The 11,380-nt window shown below is 45.5% G+C and overlaps 1 long non-coding RNA gene across 1 annotated transcript; it reads left to right on the forward strand.

The window, feature by feature from the left end:
• Positions 1–2,245: 2,245 nt before the first annotated feature.
• Positions 2,246–8,316, forward strand: LOC128825076 (uncharacterized). The gene is made up of 2 exons (XR_008442591.1): positions 2,246–2,307; positions 4,476–8,316. It is a non-coding gene; the product is annotated as an uncharacterized LOC128825076 (long non-coding RNA).
• Positions 8,317–11,380: the final 3,064 nt, after the last annotated feature.

Consider the following 11,380-nt stretch of genomic DNA (forward strand, 5'->3'; position numbering starts at 1 on the left):
GTGCTGGGTCATCATCTGAGACTGCTATAACATGAAATATATGGCAGAAGGTGGGTAAAACACAGAGCAGGAGACATACAATTCTCCCCAAGGAGTTCAGTCACAAATTTAATTAACTCATTTTTTTTAATGAGCATCATCAGCATGGAAGCATGTCCTCTGGAATGGTGGCCGAAACATGAAGAGTCATACGAATATTTAGCATATCTGGCATGTAAATACCTTGCAATGCCGGTACAAAAGTGCCATGCAAATGCTGATTCTCACTTTCTGGTGACATTGTAAATAAGAAGAGGGCAGCATTATCTCCTGTAAATGTAAATAAACTTGTTTGTCTTAGCAATTGGCTGAACAAGAAGTAGAACTGAGCGGACTAGTAGGCTCTGAAGTTTGACATTGTTTTGTTTTTGAGTGCAGTTATGTAACAAAAAAAATCTACATTGTAAGTTGCAATTTCACAACAAAGAGATCGCACTACAGTACTTGTATGAGGTGAATTGAAAAATACTATTTATTTTATTTATAATTTTTACAGTGCAAATATTTATAATAAAAAATAACATACACTTTGATTTCAATTATAACACAGAATACAATATATATGAAAGTGTAGAAAAACATCTAAAATATGTAATACATTTCAATTGGTATTCTATTATTTAACAGTGCGATTAAAACTGTGATTAATTGTGATTAATTTGAGTTAATTGTGGGAGTTAACTGCAATTAATCAACAGCCCTAATAAAGAGTTCTTCTGGTGAAAACTTTATTGCCTCCGAGGCTGTTTGTGTCTGTCTCTCTTGGTTTCCCTGCCTTTCCTGTGCACATGTACAGATGGGAGCTGGGTTCTCTAAGAATGGAATTGGTATGAGGGCTCCCTGATTGTTCTGGAGGTTCAACTGTGATGGGTTTGGTCACAGAGATCCCCTTGGGACTGTCGCTTGATGTGCTGAAATTACCTCTGAGCCCGTTTTCCCTGCCAGCTTGAGACTCCAGAACCCTGCCTTGTGATTTTATTAAGTATAAAAAATAGGATTTAAGTGGTTTCAAGTAAGAACAGACAAAACAAAGTAAATCACCAAGCAGAATAAAACAAAAATGTGCAAGTCTAAGCCTAATATATTAAAAAACTGATTACAGGTATTATCTCACCCTCAGAGATGTTCCAATAAGCTTCTTTCACAAATTAGACTCCTTCCTAGTCTGGGCTCAATTCTTTCCCCTGGTACAGTCCTTGTTAGTTCCATCAGACATCTCAGGTGGTAAGCAGGGGCTGTCTCATGACTGGCTGACCCTTTGTCCTGCACCACCCCCTTTCATACATTTGGCACAAGGTGGGAATCTTTTGTCTCTCTGAGTCCCCATCCCTCCTTCTAAATGGAAAAGTACCAGATTTAAGATGGATTTCATTATCAGGTGACATGGTCACATGTCACTGTAAGACCCCTAGTCTCCATTCACCGTGGGCTGGCCCACACATACACAAGAAGGTTTGCAAGTAAACAGAGCCATTTACAGTTTATTGATTCTGAAGCACCCTTAATGGCTTCCACTTAATACGTTTACATCAGTAATACAAGTTTATATCTTATTCTCCTAACTCCAGACAGAAATAATAAATGCAAACAAATAGGATGAACACATTAAGTAGATTATAAGCTTTGTTATGATACCTTACAAGAGACCTTTTGCATAAAGCATATTCCATGTTACATCATAGTCACATTCATAAGCATATTTTCATAAAGCATATTGAGTGCAACGTCACATCAGCTACTACTGGTTCACCCTCCCAGGGACTCACTGGTGAAGATACCTTTAAAGTCTGAACTCATGGGGGCAGGGGATTTTTTTTTAATTTATTCTTAAACTTTACATCAACCTAAAGTGACCTGAAAAATCCTGCTTGTTTTCCAGGGCCAAGAGGATCAGAGCCAGGTGCTTGCCCTAAAGCTTTGGCTTCAGCACCAAGTTGAGCTATTTGATCTGAAACTAAACAAACATTTTATGGGGGGGATGGGAGGAATGGAGGGAGAGAGAGAGAGAGAGAGAGGGAGGCTTTGAGACTCTGTTGTGATTCTTTCTGCCACTGTACTATAATTCAGTGCAATTACCTCATTACTACCATACGAAAGCATAATATTCAGATGTAGTCATGGTTAACACTTATTCCTGATGGAGCTACAATTTCTCCTTTTGTGTTTGTTTTTGTCTTTTGCTAATACAGTAGCTCTCCATTTGCAGAAGAGCTTGGGAGACTTGGCCTGGCAGGCGACCTGCACTCTGCACACCTGGCTAGCCATAAGGTAGGTAACTAGGATTACTGAAAATCATTCACCTCACACAGTAAATATACACAGATTAACAGACAATAAGCACCAAGTAAGATACTGGAAGAAGTTTATCTGTAGTTTAATTTAGTTGCAGCCTAGTTTATAATTTAAAAAAGCAGATACACTTGGGGTTTGAGAAACAGCTTTTTAAAGCCTAGAATGAAGGTTTATATATATATATAAAAATAAATTAAATAAATAAATAAATGAATAAAAAGAGCTGCTTAGTCAACAAGTGTCCTAGTAGCAGAGCAGGGGAAAAACTGTGGTATGGCAAAGAGCTATCACAGTTGGCCAGCTGATGCTGGAATTTTGCATGTGCACCCACTGTCAGTCACTTCTACCATTGAAAGGTAATCGGCTGCCAGCTCAGAAATATTTCCTCAGTGGATTCTGCGGAAGTGCAGGGAGGGGGCTGACAGGGTGCTGGGCCTTTGTAGGATTTCCTAAGCGCAACAAGCCAGGAACACTGACAGTGCTTTTACCCTGCAAGCCATCAGTGACAATGCAACAAGGTTAATGTAGGTGGAGCCTGCAGGAAGAGTTCTATGCTGCAGGGGTCCAGGGATGGACTAAATGCCCTAACAGCCTTTTGTATCTCAAACTTCCATGATTTACTGAAGAATATATTGACCCAGAATAAGAGTAGATTCAATGTTGATGGATAAAGCAGAAAGCAGAAAGGAGGGAGTTTATTTATTTGATTATATCTGCCACCAGGAACTATAGTAAAATACTATCCTAGTTTCTAGATTTTTGATGGCTACTTCATTCCCTTCACAATGTACGTCAGATATTCATTACCCAGATTAAACGAAGACCTCCAAAGATGACCTGAGTGTTTCCCTAGACAGCAAACAAAACCACCCCCTCAGCTGTTGTTAGATAAGCTCAGCCCAAGATTTAAAGCAATTTATTTCCTACTTTTATCATTGGCCACCCCACTTCAAGATCTGCCTCTTGGATGAGGCCCTGTCAACCGAGGGCAGACAAGGTGATTGTGCTTCTTCTAGTGCTACAACCTGTTCTTCTGTACTTGCTCTTTTAAACCTACCTTGATAATGGTTAGCATTGCCTAGGATCCGGTAGCTCCAAAACCCTGTACAAACATTAATTAATACTCTCAATATGTCTGACGAAGTGGGCATTCACCCACGAAAGCTTATGCTCCGATACGTCTGTTAGTCTATAAGGTGCCACAGAACTCTTTGTTGCTTTTTACAGATCCAGACTAACACAGCTACCCCTCTGATACTCAATACCCAATACACGGCTGCTACTCTAATACCCAGAGAGTATCAGTAGATGGGAAACTGAGGCAGGATGTTAAGTGACTTACCCAGAATGACAACAGAACCAGTAGCCAAGCTGGAAATGGAACCCTGGAGTGCTTGTTGCTAGCCCAGTTAGACAAGATGCCTCTGTGTCTACGTACTCATAGTTATTAGGGGTCTTATGTTTGGTCACTGTGTGCTGTCTCCCTGCAAGCGAGTCTACAACCTATATAGCGGAAGTTGGTTGCTTGTACTGTGTTAATTGCACTACTTAAATGGGGTGCTAAATAGCTTAGCTCCTTCACTTCAGAGCCACATTGTAAGCCTCTCTCATGGTACAAAGGGATAAAAGGAGCATGAATGTTGTTCTGTAAATTAATAGCATAGTATTAGCAGCGACAAATCCCACCTCTCTCCTTCCCTCCCCCACCATATCTAGCAACTCCTTTCTGAGTCACTGTCAGTGCACTAGAGGGATGCTGTATTTATTAGGATCCAATAATGCATTACACATTCCTCCATGTGATTTTTTTTTTTAATTACTCCCTTGGGGATTAGTCAGGCAGTGTTGACGGTGTTGGACTATGCACTGGGGCTGTTCAGGTTAATGGTCCAATGATTCACACGACAAGACATTCTTGAAATGTAATTGATTGTATTAATTGTTTCACTGAACAGTGTGAACCAGAGCAGCCACCCCTGCGCTCTTAGCACTGGAGCTGAGCCTTTGCCATGGTAGCAGAGCGGGTGCTATAGCTGTGCCAGTTGGTCTGAAGGCTCTGTGTTGGCACGTCTTACCCCTCTTTTGTGCTTGGCTTCACTCTGCCTCTCTATTCTAGGCTGCTCATGGATGCCTCTTTTTTACAGACACCCAGTTTGTGGAGGAAAGACCTATGATGTCTGCTGAGACCAGCCATAGTCCTGGGGGAACAATCTCTCCATCATTCAGCAGACAATGTTGGAGTGCCTGCTGTTTGGCACAGGGTTGTATTAGGTTACTAGAGAGTCTTATTCAATAGGGTTGAAAAATGGGCAATTTGCAAAAACTTTATTACTCTCAAAACAGAGAATGACTTGGTGAAATTTAATATGGCTCAGAGAGACTGAAAGCAGCTACAGTGGAGCAGGCTCTCATGATTATGGCTGAGGTGAAGACTGAGTGGCCTTCAATGGAGAAAGAGACAAGAGCATGGCAAGGACAGAAAGGACAAGATGCCCATGTCAGCCTGCACTGGATGCACCCAGGGATGTTCCCCCCTCCTTTTGCTGAGGTGGCCTGAGGAAGGTGAGATTTTTCAACAGCACGTCAACTCATGTTGAATGCATTGAGTGAGCAGTTGGCATTCCTACCCTGCTCTGTATCCACTCCACATGTCAACTGTTCCTTCTTCTGGGCTGTAACAGGGTCAGCACCCACCTCTCATGCATGCCCCTCTTTTCTCTGTCCAATAGTGCCAGCAAACAGTTCTTTTCACTGGGGCATCACCCACCTCTCGTGGATGGCCCCCTTTCTCTGAAATATGAGCCTGCTTTTGTTTTTTGGTCTTACATCAGGGTGGAACCTGCCTCCCGCAAGCACCCCCTGACTGGTGGTCCTCTCGGCTGGTCTTTGGCAGGTCAGCCCTCCGGCTGAGCCGCACATGCTGTCCCCCCTTCCAGAGTATACAGTCAAAGCTCTTTTTCAGCCCTTGTATGGGGTCATAGTTCTAAGGCTTCTTCCCTGAGGCACTGCCTTCTTCAAACATCCAGCCAGGGCCCATCTCAGTACCCTCAGCTGGTGTCCTTTTCAGCAGCCCTCCCTAGGCTCAGTCTGCCACCAGACCAGCAGGCCCTATCTTGGTACTCTCGCCTGGTCTGGCAGATCCTGGGCTCAGCCTGCCCAAATTGACCTTTTCATGGTCCTGCTGCTACTCTATCCAGACAGCTAGGCACATGGTCTTTGGCGACCTCCGCTGGGCTCAGTTCTATCTGGTGAACTCTCTGCAGTGAGCTATCCGCAGTCCTGCTGTTCGTCTGGCCAGCCAGACACCCAGTCCTCCCTCATTAAGCTTCACACAGCAACTGCACTTCTCTGCTCTGCTGCTTGTCTTATATAGGGCCCTTCTGGTCCCTCATTGGTCACTCCAGCAGCCCCTCTGATTGGCCACTCTTCTGTAGCTACTCTAGGCTGCCTGAAGGACTTCTCGCTGCTCTATTCTGGGGCAGGGTGATGGAGAATCACAAAGTCTCCAGCAAGGGGCCTCCAGACCTAGTCCACCCTGCCACATGGGGCTTGACTTTTATGGTAACTCTGGGAAGAGTAATGGAACAGAAACCCAGCTCAAGCTCTCTCCCTAAACCTAGATCCCCAAGCTTGGCTGTCTCCAGTTTCCTGAAGGACCTCCCTGTCTCTGATCCTTGTTCCATCTGATCCAGGGGTCATACGCACCTCTCCTGGTGCCGGGGGAGTAGAAAAGCTGCACCTGCCACAGGAACTAAGCATTTGTACTCACAGTTCCAACTCCTGCGAACAGGGTTGGTCAGCAGATGAGCCAGGCTTCCCTGTGTGGGGCTGTGGGTCCTGCTTCCCTGTCACACCATATAAGAGAAATATTCTAGAACTTAACATGTGGTGTAGAGTGTGCAAGGGGACTGGATGAGAAGGGCTGTGCTGGTAACCGTGTGTGTGTGTGTTGTGGTGCTCCACCCTGTGGAAGGCTCCTGGCTGGTCACCTTGGAGCAATGTGCACTGACATTAATTGCTGATAATTCACCAAGGACACAAGATAATGAGCAGGAAAATAACAGAGATTCACGCCTCTGTGCAGTAGGGCCTCCTGCTGTGAGCCTGAGCTGCCCCATCTCCACAGCCCTTTGCCTGCTCTGACCAGGGCCATGCTGCCACTGCATGCGCTGTTGGTACTCCACGGATAATAAATAGCCTGGATAAACAGCATCCCTCACTGGCCGGCTGCAGGGGCAGCTGGAACCCCATTGCATGGCATCCTCAGGGCTCCAGCAAAACCTGAACTGCACTCTCACCAGACAGACAGCAGGATCAACCCATCCACCTCATCAGGGAACCCTAGCCGCAGAGTTCTTCCTGGGATCCTGCAGCCACCTGATTCTGCTGTTATCATGGCCCTGGCATTGGGGAATGGTGGAGGCAGTTTTTCACTTAAATTAAAGCCCAGCAGCATCCCAGACACCTGGCATTTCCTGAGGGTCGGGGTATGTCTGTTCGTCTTATGTGCAATGGGAAAAATGAATGTGTGAAAACGGGGCACGTTGTTTAGTCCACTAAAAGCAATGCAGGGTGCTGGAGTCTTGACCTGTGTTAGACTGAACTGTTCCTTAATCCACCCTCCCAATCACTGTGGAGTCCTGATTGTCAATCCCAAAGTGGTTGGTGTTACAAACAGCAGCATGTGCATGGGATAATTTAATTTGCATGCATTTTTCCAGGTCAGCCCAGAGCAGCTTGGAAATGTGCTCACTTAAGAGGCAAATGTAGCACAGCTGGCTATAAATTACAGTAATATATTGTGGGAGACCTAGCAATGAGGTGCATGTTGTTGAAGAGTGTCATAGATAGTAACCTATTAAGCAAACTATAATTATAAATGTACCATTGAAGACTTCACCATTATAATTAACTCTGGCTCAGAACGTTATCTCCAAGCAGAGTCATGGTGATTGATTACGTTGGTTAGTGTCTAGGCTGTGAGAGGCAGGGTAACTGTTGAAATAGAGAAGGAAGTAGATTTTTTGTACTTGTCTCTAACGCTAAAAGAATCTACCAGTTTGGCAAGCTCCTGGGTAGGACAGTTCTCCCGCAGGTCTGTGCCAGCTGCCATCCCCAAAACGTCCAGATAATGACATTCAGTAAGAAAAACTGGGGTCTTTACAATATCCTGGGAGATGCGTTATTGTCCATGTGCTCAAATAGTTCAAACACTGCTTTGTTATAAATGTGAGATGAGAGCAGTTCGCTCAGACAACAGTTTGGAATTTAAAGCCATACACTCTGATACACCCAAATTTCAGAGCATTCCCAGCAAATTTTAAAAGCTTCTTGACTAACTGAGAAAGCAGAGTGCTAGAGATCAGAATGCAGGATTGGGTGCCAGATGCTCTCAGCTTTCAATTCCACCTTTGCCATTGAGTCCTTGATTGTTGTGGGCGAGTCACTTAGGGTGGCGTTTTCAAACGTGGGAGCCTTACTATACAACTGACCTGATTTTCAAAGATGCTGAGGCTTTACTCACAGCTCCCACTGGTTTCAGTGGGAGTTGCACATGCTGAGCCCAACCAGCTCAGAACCACTGGGCAAGAAGGAAGCTCACAGGAGCCTAACCCAGCTCACTGCGGAGCTGACATTAATGCAGTATGAGCAAATGATAAATGCTCTATTCGCTGAGTATGGTGCCCTGATGTATTAAACATGCAGAGAAGAAGGGAAGCAGCGTTTCAGGGGGACAGAGCAAACCCGGACTCCGGAGAGAAGGTGGAATATTGACCCTGTTAGATTGTGGCTTAGGAATTATGGTGAAGATCAGGGGTCAGCAACCTTTCAGAAGTGGTGTGCCGAGTCTTCATTTATTCACTCTAATTTAAGGTTTCGCTTGCCAGTAATACATTTTAATGTTTTTAGAAGGTCTCTTTCTATAAGTCTATAATATATAACTAAACTATAGTTGTATGTAAAATAAATAAGGTTTTTAAAATGTTTAAGAAGCTTCATTTAAAATTAAATTAAAATGCAGAGCCCCCCGGACCAGTGGCCAGGACCCGGGTAGTGTGAGTGCCACTGAAAATCAGCTCACGTGCCGCCTTTGGCACCCGTGCCATAGGTTGCCTGCCCCTGGTGAAGATGTTAAAATCACTTTCAAGAAATGGGAGCACCAAACCCTTTGGAGTGGCTATCCTGCAAGCAGATTCAGGAAAAGGCTTTGAGTCTCTGAAATTGTGACTCCAGAGATACTGGGTATAGATTGCATGGTCCAAGGCAAAGTCAGCTAATTTTCAGTGTATAAAGTGTGTGTAAAGTTCAGCAAAAAGAGCTCTAAAAGAGATATCTTGGGCACAATATCAATCCTCTTTGAACCTCCTGCCAACCGCTAGTCACTTACTGAAGTTTTATAGCACTAGCTTAGTAGTGGCAGCCTTCTAAATCTGTCATATCTTGTTTTATTTGCATCAAGAGTATAATTATCTTCATACAAACTTTAGTTTTTTCTAAAAGGTGAGAATGGTCCCTGATTTATGTTCCCTACAAGGCAATTCCTTCACTCCTGGATGTAATATGTCACAAACCAAAGTGACGCTGCAGCATTGCTGCAATCCCTCTACCTTCCCCATCCCTGCCTTCAGGATACTGCACATATATTACACCGTGACAGCAAGTCCCAGCTTCTCCCCCTTCTCCTCCAGTGCTCCTGTTCAGAGGTGTCTCTGCACTACATCCAGTCAATTTGTAAGTGGTGGCTTCTCAGAAATGCTACAACATGCTCCCAAGAACCGAGACATGCCTGGCTCCTGACACCCTCACAGAAATTCCCTTTGGGAAAGGCAACACAGAAGGAGCAGGCCCAAAGCAATAGTCAAACTCTCCCTCTCAATAGCAGGTGGGCAGACAGTGGGGCACATCCAGGGCCATGGTGATGGGAGTGGCATAAATGCCTGGAGGAGAAGGCGTGTTCTGGGGAATGGCAGCTTGCTGGTCTGCATCAGCCCAGGTTGCTGGATGCTGACTATCCTCTTACAGCTGCAATAAGTTTGGCAGTTAAGTGCTCTTCCTCATGCACAGGGATCTGCAAACCTCTCCACAATGATCAGCTGCTGTGCAGATCAGGGTGGAGGTGCACTGACAGCTGCGTGGGTGTCTGACGATCAACAAGGGTCTTAGCCTGTGACTGACACTGGACACTCAAACAGTGGGAGTTGCAAAGCAGCCGTCTCCCACTTTGGCTGTCCATCCCTTTGGGAGGGCAACCTGCCCCCTGCAGCTCGTGCGTTGAGCACCTGCTGGATGGACTCTTGCAGATCACTCTGGATCTAGATGCAATGTTCATGATGAAGCCAGCACTGGAACATAATGTTGCATTCTATCTCCCGGGCATGACCAGCCAGAGAGCATATTATACCAGTCTTCCATAACTGCAGTGTCTCCTTGTGGTGCAGTTCAAGACCTGGTACTGATCCATTCTACCTCAGGGACTCTCGTTTCTTCCAGGACATGTCATGATTGGTGGGTGTCTGACAATTACCAGAGCTCAGTGGTCAGCATGAGGGAGCCTCACAAAGAACCTCTTCCATAGCAGGTCCAAGACTCTGGTCTGCCCTCCCCAAGGGCCTTTCTTCTAGGCATCTTCTTCTTATTTGTATTATCGATCTTCAGATCACTCTGCAGTGCTCACCTCAGTCCCCAAAGCAGAAGAAAACCTGACACTGCATCTCAGAATAGAAACCAGTGGTTAAACGAAAGAGCAGGATGGAGAACTCTCTCTCTCCCTTTGGGATTATCTATGCACAATCTAGTTTCCATGCTCAGAGATGCAGAAATGCTGTTTTGCCAGAATAGCAGGAGGCACTGAAGGTCAGAATGAGGAGCAATGACAGAATGGTGTGGGGAGCCCTGGGCTGGATCAGAATGGGTGGGGAGTGGGGCAGGAGTGAGGTGCAGGCCAGGACTGATATGAACAGGGTGGAGAGGAGAGGATTGTAGGGCAGTGACAGAGCTATTGGAGGGGCAAGGGCGGGGGATGGCTACAGCAGTGGGAGCTACAGGTCATAGTTTAGGTGTATTGGCAGAGCTGGGGGCGAGGGCTGCCAAAACACCTGCCTGTCTGGTTTCAGCTAGAGTAACAACGTCTCCCTTGTATAAACACTAAATTCATTCACAAAATGTTTAACGAGTGCAGAAAAATATAGCTGTCCTGAGTGAGCTGACGTGTCACGGGACGCACAGCAGTGGGATGAAGGATTTAGCCGCTAAACTGCTTCTGGACCTTTCCAGTACGTCCTTTGCTTCACTCTGCAAAAATCCTGTGGCTCCACACGAATCATGATGCTAATGACTAATGAGGAGGATGGTGGCTAGAATGCTGAAATGAAGATTTATGGCCATGACTTGCTCCCCCCGGGTTATTTCCCACCCCTTTGCATGCAGGCAGATGGGACTGCTCCACTGTCTTCTTCTCAAAGGGAGGTTGTGACATTCTTTCTTTTCAACCTTCTATCTAATTTCCCTGAAGACTCTTTCCAAAAGGACAATCTAAGAAACCTCCTTGCTGTCAGTGAACAGCAAGTTAGAGTTCAGCTACTGAGCATGGAATCGCCTGGGACCCGCTGGCAGTCGAGGATCAGAAACATTTGGGATGGAACTTTTACCGAACTCTGGAGCTGAGCAAACAATTACTGAGTTTCCCAGCAGTGCAAGGTGACAAAACCATCCAAGGGCTAAACTGCTAGATAAGGCAGGGGCCTGTTCTTATGTTTCTGTAGGATCTGTTTGGAAAATAAAAACTCAACCCTCAGACATCACAACCTATCAACTACAATGTGGGGGAAAGCTAGCCTCTCTGCGCCTTGTCATGTCTTCATTCCTACCTTAGAGTGTGAGTGCCTCAGGGCGGGGTCACATCCTATCCACTCTGGTAAGAACCCTGGACACCGGGGGGTTTTCTTATTGCAGTAGCACCTAGAGGCCCCAACCAAGATAAAAGGCCTCATCACATATTCACTGAACAGAGTACGAGTCAGTCCCTGCTCTAAAGGGTTTATTATAGTCC

Source organism: Malaclemys terrapin, chromosome 17 (genome assembly GCF_027887155.1).
Source record: "Malaclemys terrapin pileata isolate rMalTer1 chromosome 17, rMalTer1.hap1, whole genome shotgun sequence".
NCBI classification, from domain to species: domain Eukaryota; kingdom Metazoa; phylum Chordata; order Testudines; family Emydidae; genus Malaclemys; species Malaclemys terrapin.